Source organism: Gossypium raimondii, chromosome 5 (assembly GCF_025698545.1).
Source record: "Gossypium raimondii isolate GPD5lz chromosome 5, ASM2569854v1, whole genome shotgun sequence".
NCBI classification, from domain to species: domain Eukaryota; kingdom Viridiplantae; phylum Streptophyta; class Magnoliopsida; order Malvales; family Malvaceae; genus Gossypium; species Gossypium raimondii.
The window spans coordinates 46,649,902-46,662,503 of NC_068569.1; the positions used below are offsets into that span (position 1 = coordinate 46,649,902).

The 12,602-nt window shown below is 30.8% G+C and overlaps 1 long non-coding RNA gene across 2 annotated transcripts; it reads right to left on the reverse strand.

Moving 5' to 3' along the window:
- Positions 1-9,761: 9,761 nt before the first annotated feature.
- Positions 9,762-12,602, reverse strand: LOC128041363 (uncharacterized). Of its 2 annotated transcripts, none has more exons than XR_008196320.1 (5): positions 12,431-12,602; positions 11,425-11,505; positions 10,960-11,119; positions 10,711-10,868; positions 9,762-10,000 (listed from the first exon to the last, which is right to left on the reverse strand). It is a non-coding gene; the product is annotated as an uncharacterized LOC128041363 (long non-coding RNA). The 2 variants fall into 2 exon arrangements; XR_008196321.1 differs by having other exon boundaries at positions 10,707-10,868.

Sequence of the window (12,602 nt, forward strand, 5' to 3'; positions counted from 1 at the left end):
AGCCACGTGACCCCTATAGTTTTAAATTTTCTAACTTTTTCCTCAATGTTTCAAATATTTTCGATTTAGTCCTGAATCATTTCTAAAGTGTTTCTAAGGCCTCGAAGGCTTAATTAAGGGAACATATGCATGTTTATTAATGGATTATGCTATGTTTATATCAATGTATGGTAATGTATATTTTATGTTACAGTTTTATAGTAATGCTTCATAACCCTATTCTGACGATGGATACAGGTTAAGGTATTACACAAATTCTTTTACTATCTCATTTACCCGTATTTTTAGACATGCCTCATTTATACTATTGTGCTACTCACCGCACGAGCCATACATTGATTTCCCTTTTCGTGCCTTGACAGTTTCCTGGTTCACCATCTTGGCGGACTTCATTTGTTGCCATAGCCCAGTTATGGTCTTACACAATATGAACCCATGTTTATTGTCCTGGCGGACTTTATTTGTTGTCATAGCCCAGTTATGGTCTTACACAATATGAACCCATGTTTACTGTCCTAGCGCACTTTATTTGTTGCCATAGCCTAACTATGGTCTTACGCAATATGAACTCATGTTTAATATCCTAGCAGACTTCATTTGTTGTCATAGCCTAGATATGGTCTTACACAATATGAAATCATGTTTACTATCTTGGCAGACTTCTGATTTCAAGGAATAAATAAACTTCTTTCGAGGTGTAGCCCCGAAAGACTTATAAACCATTTACACGGTGTTTCCCTGAAGGAACAGTTGATAATTGTTGTCGCGATGTCGCTCCATAGAGTTGATAGACTGTCGTCATGATGTCGTTTTAGTGAGCTAGTAGATACCAATCCTCGATGCCACTCGAACTCCCTAGAATCTCATTCTAGTCCGCTCATTCCTCCAATATGCTAATTATTCCTATCTTCATCTACCCCTTCAAGATAAATTCCTCTGGACTCCGCATACAATACAATCATGCATATCACTTAAGTCACTACACTTAATACTTATTACTACATCATACAGTTCACAATTGATTACTTAGTCAATTCATACATATTTAACATCCATCGTACACATTTACATGTTATGGTTCATACTCAACATGCTTATTTTCCATTTCTATACACAATAACAATTTCAAACAACTAAAAACAACTTAAACACAAACCATTCCAATAGTGCATTTTCAACGATAATCCTAGAGGCAAAGCACAGAAACTTACTTGAACTCTTTCATCCTTGTCAGCTTATCTTTTCTAAATGCCAAAGCCTCTATCGTCTTGGCATCTAAACATGACAATCATATTCAGTTAAATTGAAGACATTTAAACCTTAAAACCCAGAACCCATTTTAAAGAAACTTATTAGGGAATCTTTACTCTCACCCTTTCCCGAACCCACGAGTACAGAAAGATAAGAAAGCTTACCAATTTCTCAATTTCTCTACTTCCAAAATTCAATTTTAATGACCACTGTTCCATGTAGGGCTCTCCTAAATTTTTCCTCTTCTTTGAAACAATCAAAGAAGACAATGCAAGGAAGAAGAAAGTTATTAACTGATTGAGAAGAATTCCTTTTTCCCTTACACATATACATCCTAATTTAGCATAGTCTCCATAGCCCACCAAAACCATCCATCACTAATTATTTTATCCCCCACTAAGGAACCAGTCGATTCCAAACTAACCAAATCAGAATTGAAATCCAATTATTTACCCAACAATCACAAAGTTTTCCAAAATTCCTAGTAGAGTCTGCCAACTCATTATTTTGATCAATTGACTCCCAAAACTCCTTAAAATTCGAGTTCTTAAGGAAATTCGAGTGTGACATCCACCATTCTTTAAGGCAAGTAAGCTTTTTATTTGAGATTTTCATGGGCTCTTAACCTAGGAAGCTTGATATAACCAACCTAATCTTTAGTTTTTTTTTTAATTGTGGAAGTTAGCTTAAGATGCCATTGATGAGAACATAGAGAAATTGAACTTGAAACCATGAAATGTTTAGTTGTTAAGCTTAGTTTATGTAAGGAGCAAGCTAGAAATGAAGTGGGTGATGTTGATGTAAAATTTGATTAGGTGTTTGTAAGTAAGCTATTGATGAGTTATTTGGGACCTATGTGAAAAAGATGAGAACTTTGGGAAATGAAATCGATTTTGATTCAATTGGGAAAGTTGAAAGATACATGAATTCTAGACATTAGATTTAAAAAGGGACCTAAGTGAAAATGTGCATAACATATTTTAATCACAAGTTATATATGTTTGATGATGAGAAAAATTACATTTTCCTTATATCAAAATTATCGTATGTAGTTAAAGACTATTTAAAAAGGGACCTAAGGGAAAAATAAGGCAATAAACGAATAGCTAATATGGTTTGTGCTAATTTAATATGCTTTCATTTCATGATATTATTGTGTGTTCTATTTCATCAATGGTAAGTGTCAATCTTAAAGTATGCTTAGTGACCAAGGTAAGTGAATGTGCTTTATATGATGTTGAATTGGAGATTTATTGATAAGTTATTGCACTGGTTTATAAGAAATTGTATGAAACTGATATAATACTTTGTCGTGAACTATAATGTTTTGTGATTACTCCTGGATTGAAATGCATGTTAATGAGAAATGATAATAAAGATTTGTCTTATTAACGATATCGGATAAAGTTCAAGTATAGTTGGCATACCATAGGAATTTTTTTGTTTATTGGTGGGAACATTTTGGTACTTCAATGCATATCATTCTGTCAATTCAGTGCATATCATTTTGACATTTTGATGCATATTATACTATAGAGTTTTAAGGGAGATCAATACATTAATGCTCAATCAACACTTATGTGCATATTGTGGAGTGTTAGGGGATTAATCTATGTATCCATCCTTTATTCTGTATTAAGTTAATAGGGGCTGATAATGAATATGATATGTGATTGAATTATAATCATGAAACGTGATCACTTTGAGCCAAAGAGCTATACTTTTAATATGATATAAAGATGAAAATGAGAAATGATCTAATGACATTATGAATCTTAACTATGAAGTATATATATACGTATCAGGAATTTGATGAAGAAAGATTATTAACATAGTTAGTGTAATGTCTAAAGATAGCATGGTATAGTGAAATCAAATAGTATTGAGATGTTGATTTAGACTTGTTGTTTAGTGTTAAATGTTGTTAGCAAGCTTTATTACTCAATGTTTTAATGTTTTGATTCCAAATTAGGTTATTACTATTGAGCTTCTTGCTCAACAAGTGGATTTGTTTGATTTCGTGCAAAGGTTACGAACAAGTTCTGCTGAGCTTTTGATATATTGACAACATCTAAGACTCTCCTCTCAACTTAATTAATGTTTGTGTTGCTCTTTTGGTCTTAGTTATAGTTTGGCATGTGCCTAACTTAGTGGTTAGTAGATGGTGTCTCTTATGTTAAGTTTAAATTGATGGCATTAATGATTTTGTAACTAAGCTAAATATGTGTAATGGTTATGTTGAATGTGTGTATGTCATGCCATGTTGGTAAATGAGATTATTATTTTTCGAAAAACGGGTTTGGAAAACAAAATGGAAAATAAGTTTAAGGAAATGTCTGAGTTTTAAATTCTTTTTTCCAAAACTAGAACTTGATTGTGATATCTAATGTAATAAACACTTAATAAAAATTGTACCTTTTCAATTCATCTAGGATGAACGCTTCGACTAGGTAGTAATCTCCTCTATCCTCAAGTTCACGTCTACTGAGTGTGGGTTCACTTCGAATCAGAAAATTTACCATAAAATTACTAGTAAGGTAATTTCACAATTTCTCTAAACTTTTAGGTCAAGTTGTAAATAAAAAAAATATCTCTAGAAATTTTTTGAAATAATTTCTTTAGGGGAATTTTCTCTGTACAACTTTGTCTTGAATTCAAGTGTGTGAAAAATAATGACCAAATGCTCTCTTTATATAGGGAGAGTTTAGTGAGTTCAACTATGAATAAACTTACCCATTTAAATATTAAATTAATATAACACCGATCAAGATAAGTATTAGATTAAATTTAATAATAAATCTATTTAATTAATAAAATATTTATCTGTAACATAAATATTAAATTTAATTTAATATTAAGATAATCACTTTAATATAAAATTAATAATATACTATCAAGATAAGTATTAAATTAAATTAAATATTAAATTTATTAAAATAATATTATTTTTAGAATAGTTAATCTGAAATCAAATTATCCGGTAGAGTCCCAGTAAGAGTGTAATTCTTCCACTGCTCAACCACCGAAAAACTGTTGCCGACAACCACTTGTCGGCCATCAGAATGTTGCCTTCGTTGCTACTAGCATCGGTATGTCAGATGGTGCTATCGCAAGTGCGACACCCTCATGACAACCCAAGCCAATTGTCAGTTCAATCTGAGCCTAGTGACGGGCCAATTCATCCAGTCCAGCTATCGGTTGAATCGTTGACTAGGTTTCACATACCAGGCTTGGTTCGACCAATTTTTGGGTCTCGATCTTAGTTTTGGGTTCACGAGTCCAATTTTCAATCTCAAGTCTAATTTTCAAGTTAAATTACACATTGGGCCAATTATCTGACTTCAAGATTAATTTCCAAAAATATCATATTAAATTTAATTTAATTTTACTTAATCAAAATTAATTTTCCCAAAAATCATTGAGATTTTCCAAATTAATTTTTTAAGAAAATTATTTAATCAAAATTTCAAGTTGGACAATTCTCACAACTGCCTAATTTAATTCCCCATCAAATAAATTTACTCAATTAATTTTTTTTCCAAAGTCGTAGAATTTTCTTTTGATTCGAATGTAGTCTAGTCAAGCTTTTGTTGAACTAGCAGAGAGACCAATCAAACATATACGATCAAGCTTTAGTAATTGGAATTATGTCCAGAAGTATTGTTTCGATAATTTGCAATTACTTAATCATGGAGTCAGTCCACAAGAAGTACCATGATTGAAAACTCCTTAATGTATACTCTTTAAGAAAGCAATTCATCCAACTTCTTTGTCCAATGACCTCGTCATGTGTGTGTTAACCTCATATGATATCCTTGATTCCTTTGAGTTAAATTTGTTCACTCAATACAATCTTATTTTAGCTCATTGTCACCATTCAGTTTTCTTAATGATTTATATGATCATTGTCAACAAATGACTATGATAAATTGCTTGCTTGAGAGCAAAAAAACCTATTGCCACGTTCTATATTTATCAATCCACAAAATGCCAATAAGAGGATATCATTAACTTTTTAATCGAGCTATGAATTCCATTGTTGCTAGTTAATTCAGGTCATACACAAGTCATGTACCCAACATATCGGCTATGGGCTCGATCATCTTTAGAGCATAATCCATCACTTATATCAAAGCACGTGAGTTACATATGCTTGGTCAGTGAATAACTCAGGATTTAGGTAAATCACACCATAAATGTCACAAGTGAATTAATTCACAAACAGATTCAGAATTAATTCATCTTGGGTCCAACCTAATGTATTATTCTTCCAATGAATACATCTATGTCTCTACCCATGGAGTCAACTACTCTGATAGCCAAGACTAGCCATCTCCCTAATTGGAATTGTAGATGACAAAATAATCCTTTTAAACATTTGAATCAAACACTCACTTTGATTCTTTTACGGGATTACAAACTTGTTTAAATTATCTACTAAAGTAAGTTGTCTTTCTCACATTATAAACGTTCTTGCAGTGCCACTTATCATCAGTTTGAACTAGACAATCAATAAACTAATATTTGTTTGTCACAATTTCAGTATGTATGCAAAACATGAAAGACAGAAACACAAAAGACATAATAGTGAAATGTGAAATTAACTTTATTTATTTATCGTTCAAATACATATAAAACAATTATATGTTTACTATAATATGGACACATTTCTCAACAATCTTCCCATAATACACAAGCTTATAATCTCTAGTTCTTTTAAGATACCTTAATATATGATTTACATCTTGCCAATTTCTGTGACCAATATTCGCTTGATATCGATTAACCATTTCCCTACGAAATAGATATCTTGACATATGCAAAACATTGCACACATAAGGCTTCCAACTGTCGACGCATATGGAACATTATTCATATGCTCTCTTTCTTCCGTTGTCTTAGGAAAGTTATCCAAAGAAATATGAAAACCCGATACAATTGGTTGAGTCTAGCTTTGCATCGGTTATTGCAAATCATTCCAGTAACTTATCAATGTATGAAGCTAGTGATAGAGCTATTGTTTTATTCTTTCGATCCCTAAGGATTCAAATTCCAAGAATATAACTAGCTTCACCCAAGTCCTTCATGCTAAACTATTGATATAATCATAGTTTAACCGATGATAATTCTCCTACATCGTTTCTGATAAGTAGAATATCAACGACATACAAAACAAGGAAGACTACCTTTTTGTCCTTTATACACTTATTAACAAAAGGTTTCTCAGCATTTTGCTCAAAACCCAAAAGTTTTGATCGTTTAGTAAAATCTTTTATTCCATGAGTGGGATGTCTATTTAAGTCCATAAATGGATCTTAATAGTTTGCAAATTTTTTGCTCATTTTCCCTTTGACAACATAGCCAATAGGTTGAGCCAGGTAAATGGTCTCATCAAGATAATCATTCAAGAATTCTATCTTTACATTCATTTTTCATAACTCATAATCGAGAGCAGCGACAATGGACAAGAGTATTCGGATAGACTTGAGCATGGCTACTGAAGAGAATGTCTCATCATAATTGATGTCTTCTTTTTGTGTGTAGTCTTTCCCTACAAGTCTAGCTTTATGTGTTTCCACTTTCCCTTCAACATTTTTCTTTTTCTTATAGATCCACTTAAACCCTATGGATTTAATCCCAACTGGTAAGTCTACAAGTTCCAACACCGTATTGGATTTCATAAAATCCATTTCGGCATCCATGGCCTGTTTCCAGAGCTTGGAATCAACGTCCTGTATAGCCTCTTTGTAAGTGAGTGGATCATCATCCTCATGATTGGCTTCCGTAATATAAATACTATTATCATAAATGAAGAAGTCCAGTTTCTTAGAAACTCTCATACTACAACAGATTCCCTTATATTGTTGATCGTTTGTAGGTTTTTCCACAACTTTCTCGAGAAATGAACTTGGTGATTATTCTACAACTTCTGAAAGTTCCTCGAGTACCACTTTACTTTGAGGCTTAAAGTTATTCATATAGTTTTCTTGAAGAAAAGTAGCATGAGTAAAAACTTTAATCGTATTATCTTTTTTATTGTAGAATAATCCACCCTTTGTTCCATTTGGATATCATACAAACATGCATAATTTCATTCGTGCATCCAACTTTTTTGCATCCTTATCTAGAATGTGGGCTGGACAACCCCATATTCTAAAGTGATAAAAGCGGGTTTCTTTCCAAGCTTTGGAAACAAGTCATCGATGTCATTTCTTATAGTTTGATCTGAAGTGTCCTTTCCTGTTACAAAAGAAACATTTGATCTTTTTAGGATCCTTTGACTTCTTTGTCTTCTTCCTATCCACACAAGGTGGAATCGAAGACTTAGTCAGAACCATTGAATCAGCAGGCTAATTCTTGACACAAAATTACACAAAAATAAACTTAAGCCGATGAATCAAAGACAGGGGTTAAACCAAAATAAACAGTAAAATTCAAAAAGTAAGACTCGAACCCCCGATCTCAAACACATGAACAAAACACTTAACCACAGAAGTAGATACTCAATTATGGACAAAATTTACCAACAAATGCTCAAAATTTGGGGCGTTACATAATACCCGTGTATGGATGGATAGAGATAGTGTGTAGCAGACGGGGGTAGGAATTTGCGTCTGTATCTAATATGTTCTGCATCTGTATCTGATATGTTTTGCAACTGTATTTGATATCCTCTATTTCCAACTTTGTATTCGATTTTGAGAATTGCCTGATTGAAGAGAAATTGAAAACATATTTGATATATATAATTCTGATTGGTTGTATACATAAGTTACACACACTGAGTTATAAACTCATTTAGTCTATATGTTTTGATTTCAGGTGACCCACAGACTTGATTAAGTCCGTGTATCTGGAGCTCGGTCATTCTACTTAATCATCCTATTATGTTATCAGTATTTTCATCATTATTTCTTTCTAAGATTGTTGTTTTTAACATCTGGATTTTATGGTTATTTATAATCCTCATATTGCTTCAAATCATTCGAACTTTATTATTAGAAGTTGGATTTTCCAGAAATGGTTTAATGTGGCTCTCTAGATTTGGTCATAACGTCTAGGTCGGGTTTGGGGTATTACAAAAAAAGAAGTAAATACTAAAATTACATGAAAGTATAATAAAAAAAATATTTAAAAATCAATAAAATATTATTTTAATGGAAAAATCTTTGGAGAATATGACCATTTACTTAAATGGAGAAGATGATATTTTTGCTTATGTAAGTTTAATGTTTACTTTTTTTGTTAACTATATATTTAGTATTTTTTAATTTAATTTAGTTTTCTTATTTTATTTAGTTTTCACATAATGTTATATTATCCATTTGGACTTTGATGATTTGAAAAAACAATTTTCTATGTGACAAAATTCACTAACAAGTGTTAACACTAGTTACCGTAATAAAACATATATTGATAGTTCAAGTACCACATTGAATATTTTATAAAAGTACAAGTATCATGATAAAACACATTGAACAATTATAAAATACAAGCACCACATTAGATATTTTATAAAAATAAAAATATCAAATGTGACTTTATCCCTCGTAATAATAACCAAAATTAAACTTCTATTTTAATACAATAATATATAATACTAATACTAAAAATTCTATGAAAATCATCTTAATTTATCAACTACATTTTTAATATTATTGACCATGTAATTACAAAATTATATATTAATGTTGTTATTTTATTTAATAATTTCCTTTATTATTTGAATAAGATAATGTTGATAAATTAAGTGTTAAAAAATTAAGTGTTGAACAACTAATTATTGAATTTAAGTTATAAAATTTATTTAGTATATTTTTAAAATTAAATAAAGAAAATTATTAGACTATTTGATAAATGTAATTTTAAAATCTTAAAGTTAAAATATTTAAAGGATAATGTTTAAAGAAATAAAACAAAATAAAAAGAATTACAAAAATTCTACATTAAGGGTTAGTTCTTCATTGCTTTTGAAAAGTGCTTTTGAAAAGTGCTGTGGAAAAGTGTTTTTAAAAAGTGTTGTGGAAAAATGTTTTTAAAAAGTGCTTTTGAGAAGTGCTTTTGAAAAATTTAAGTGTTTGGTATTGTTGTTAAAAAGTGTTTTTGTAGAATAAAATGTCCATTTTAGACATTATATTATAAAGTAACAAATATGTATTTAAATAATGTTCAAATTAGTTAATATTATGATATTTTAGCAAAAATATAAAAATAATTTATTATAACTTATTGTTAATATTTTAATATATAATATTATTTTTAAATATTTCTAAGTAATTACTATTAATTATTTATTAAATTTAATTAGAATATATAAACTATATTTAAATATTTAAATATAATAATTAAATATTTGTAATTAGATATTGACACAATTGTATTATTATAAAAATTATTTTTATTTTTAATTAATGCTTTTAACACATTTGTATTATTTTATTTTAAAATGTATTTGAATATATAACTCATATTAGATATTAACATAACATAGAAAACATAAACCTAACAAATTAAAATATTACATATATTTGGATTAAAGTTTTAAAAAGGGATAATATTTATATACCAAATATAAATACTAAAAATTTTACAATAGCATTTACAATTTAAAGTGAATTCATTAAACTAGAAGCTATAGCATCTCTTGTTAATTCCATTTCAAAACCACTTGAATTGTTTCATTCACCGTCATCATCACCATCATCATCGTCGTTGTCATCATCATCACTTTCTCGACCATGCGCATTTTCTGAATCAATAATATTCTCATATGCTCAGTTAAATTTTCTGAAATTTATAGTTATAAAGCTAACTGCAATGCAGATAAGCAACGCGATCATTTCAGTTGACTAACCAGCGAAATAGCAAACTACCAGGCATACACATTATATGTTATTAATGCAGTCTGTGCATACATTGGATATTACTAAGTTGGCAAGGATACAACTCAATACTGCATGAAACACAAAGCATTTGTTCGTAGAGAAAACTCGTCTGTTCTGTTACCACATAAAAACCCTTGACTAGATTGACAAGAACTCTAAATTGAATAGGAGGCAAAATAAGGCTTTAGAAGTTCTAGTAGCTAACTTATAAGCTTTAAGTAGGCTACAAAGATCAATAATTTCACTTTCAATCCACAAGGCCCCAAAGATCACAAGAGAAATATTCCACTGGTAAAACATGTGCTATCATTGACACAAAATGAGAAGAGAATAATAAGGCTTCACTGCTGATTTAGAAGAGGGACAATTGGGGGAAGAGTGTTGAAATTGATTTAATTCATTTAACAAAGTGAATAAAATCAGCTCTAGTTCCTATCCTCTGCATTCAATGAGTTAATCCTAAAACATGCATATAAGATTGCTAAATGGACCATGTTTTGGGTGGGGAGAGTACGTAGTGCAACAATATGACTACATAAAAAACAATTAGAAAAATAAGGAAATACTTACAAACCTAATTGTTCAACAACTGTTAAGAAATGACCCCAACAAGTATACCGCTATGGAACAAGACCGAATCTATTCCCATGTATATCAAGCAATGCAACTACTAGCACTAGAAGTTGTGTAACCAAAAAATAGATCACAGTGAGAGATCTCCAAGACTGGATTCTACAAAAGCATAGCCAAAGGGGCAAACTGTCAAAATATGTAGAGACTAAAGGAATAGAAGAATTAAAGAAAAAAATATATATATCCTCACATCATAAAACCAATTAGCTTGAGCCACCAAGCATCTCCTACACTCTGTTTATAGCCTCCAACAGCCCATATAACAAGATATGCAACTTGTGAAAGAAAAACAAGTAGGGAAAATATGATAACAGGCCACAGTAACAAATATTTCCTCCTGAAACGAAATCCTACAAGAAAGTAATCCCATGTTACTTTATAAGAAATGAAAAAAACTTCAAATAAAAGAAGTTAAACTTATAAAAAATGCAAGAAGTCAAGAAATATAATAAACCCCTCTTCTAATTTTCTTATAGACTCAGGGTTATGTAACATTAAAGACTGCTGAATTCTACAATAAGCACTTAGCAAAGTTCATTAGATACGTACAGCAAAATCTAAAGCACCAACGAGATAAAAGTTGTAAGAAAAAACAATGAACAAACAACTGAGACCCTACTGAATTATGGAAAATTAGAACTACTTCATCACTTACCTATTTTAGGTGCAGTATACTGAATGAGAAGGAAAGCGATCAAATCAACAAGAGAGATCAAACTCCTATTGAGCAATGAAGCTTCAAGAAAGCCAGAACAGGTAAAAACTATTAATTAATTGATGGCAGAGCATATATGTATTTGTATATGCATACACACGACAAAAAAAATGAAGTTTCAAACAGTAACTCATAAAAGAAATAAATGATCTCAACATCAGTAGAGAATTTTTCTTGCTGGGAGTCTTGTATGTGGAGCATTCTATAAGTTATCCATTTACAGGTCTCTCAACTTACAAAATTTAAAATTAACACTCTATGGCACTCTGCTAAAACCGTGCCTCGAAGCTCATTAACAAACCAACCTGTCCCTCACCAAAAAGAATACCAATGAAGTTTTCACTTTTCAAGTGGCTTTTAACTGAAAAATCCCTTCTACCCTTCTCACCTTATCAGATTCCAAAATAACAAAGACTGGATGATGTCCTGTGTCACAAGCTAATTTTAAACTAGGTTCAGGTACCCAGGAATTAGATTTTTACAGTCTCAAAAACTTGAAACTTACAATTGATACTGGTCTAGTTCAAGAATGACCCCTTAAAGTGAATTTTCCAAAAAAATATATGAAAAGAACAGAAGGTTGCATATAAATGCAAAGACTAGTGTTCCCATCATGAACTCATGAGCAGCAAACAAAATCCTTACTCTTAAACAGCAGCTTGGATAATAAAAATGGGTCATTTAGACTCTTCTCAACTTCCTAAGACACTCCCTTATGGAATTCGGACTTGGTTATTTCTCTATGGGACATGGCATAGCTCAAATTATACTGATAAACACGAGCACTCTAAGACATAGCTCAAACAATGATTTTAAGGAGAAAGAATTTCTGTAAAACCAGTCAATTAATTTCTGTAAAATTTCTGTAAAAATCAAACAATCAGAAAATAACTAAAAACTAAAGCATAATGAATAATTAAAGAGAAGAAGAAGAAAAGAAACTCACCGGCGGGAGAGGAATAAAGAACCAGAGGAAAGAACTTTGAAAGAGAAAATGTGAAAAAAAATGAGTATAGACAAAGAACCAGAGGAAAAACGTTTTTTGGGGAGAAGACAAGTTAAAAATGGAAATTATCAGCCAAAAGCACTTTTGGATGAAGAAAGTTAAGAGAACGGAG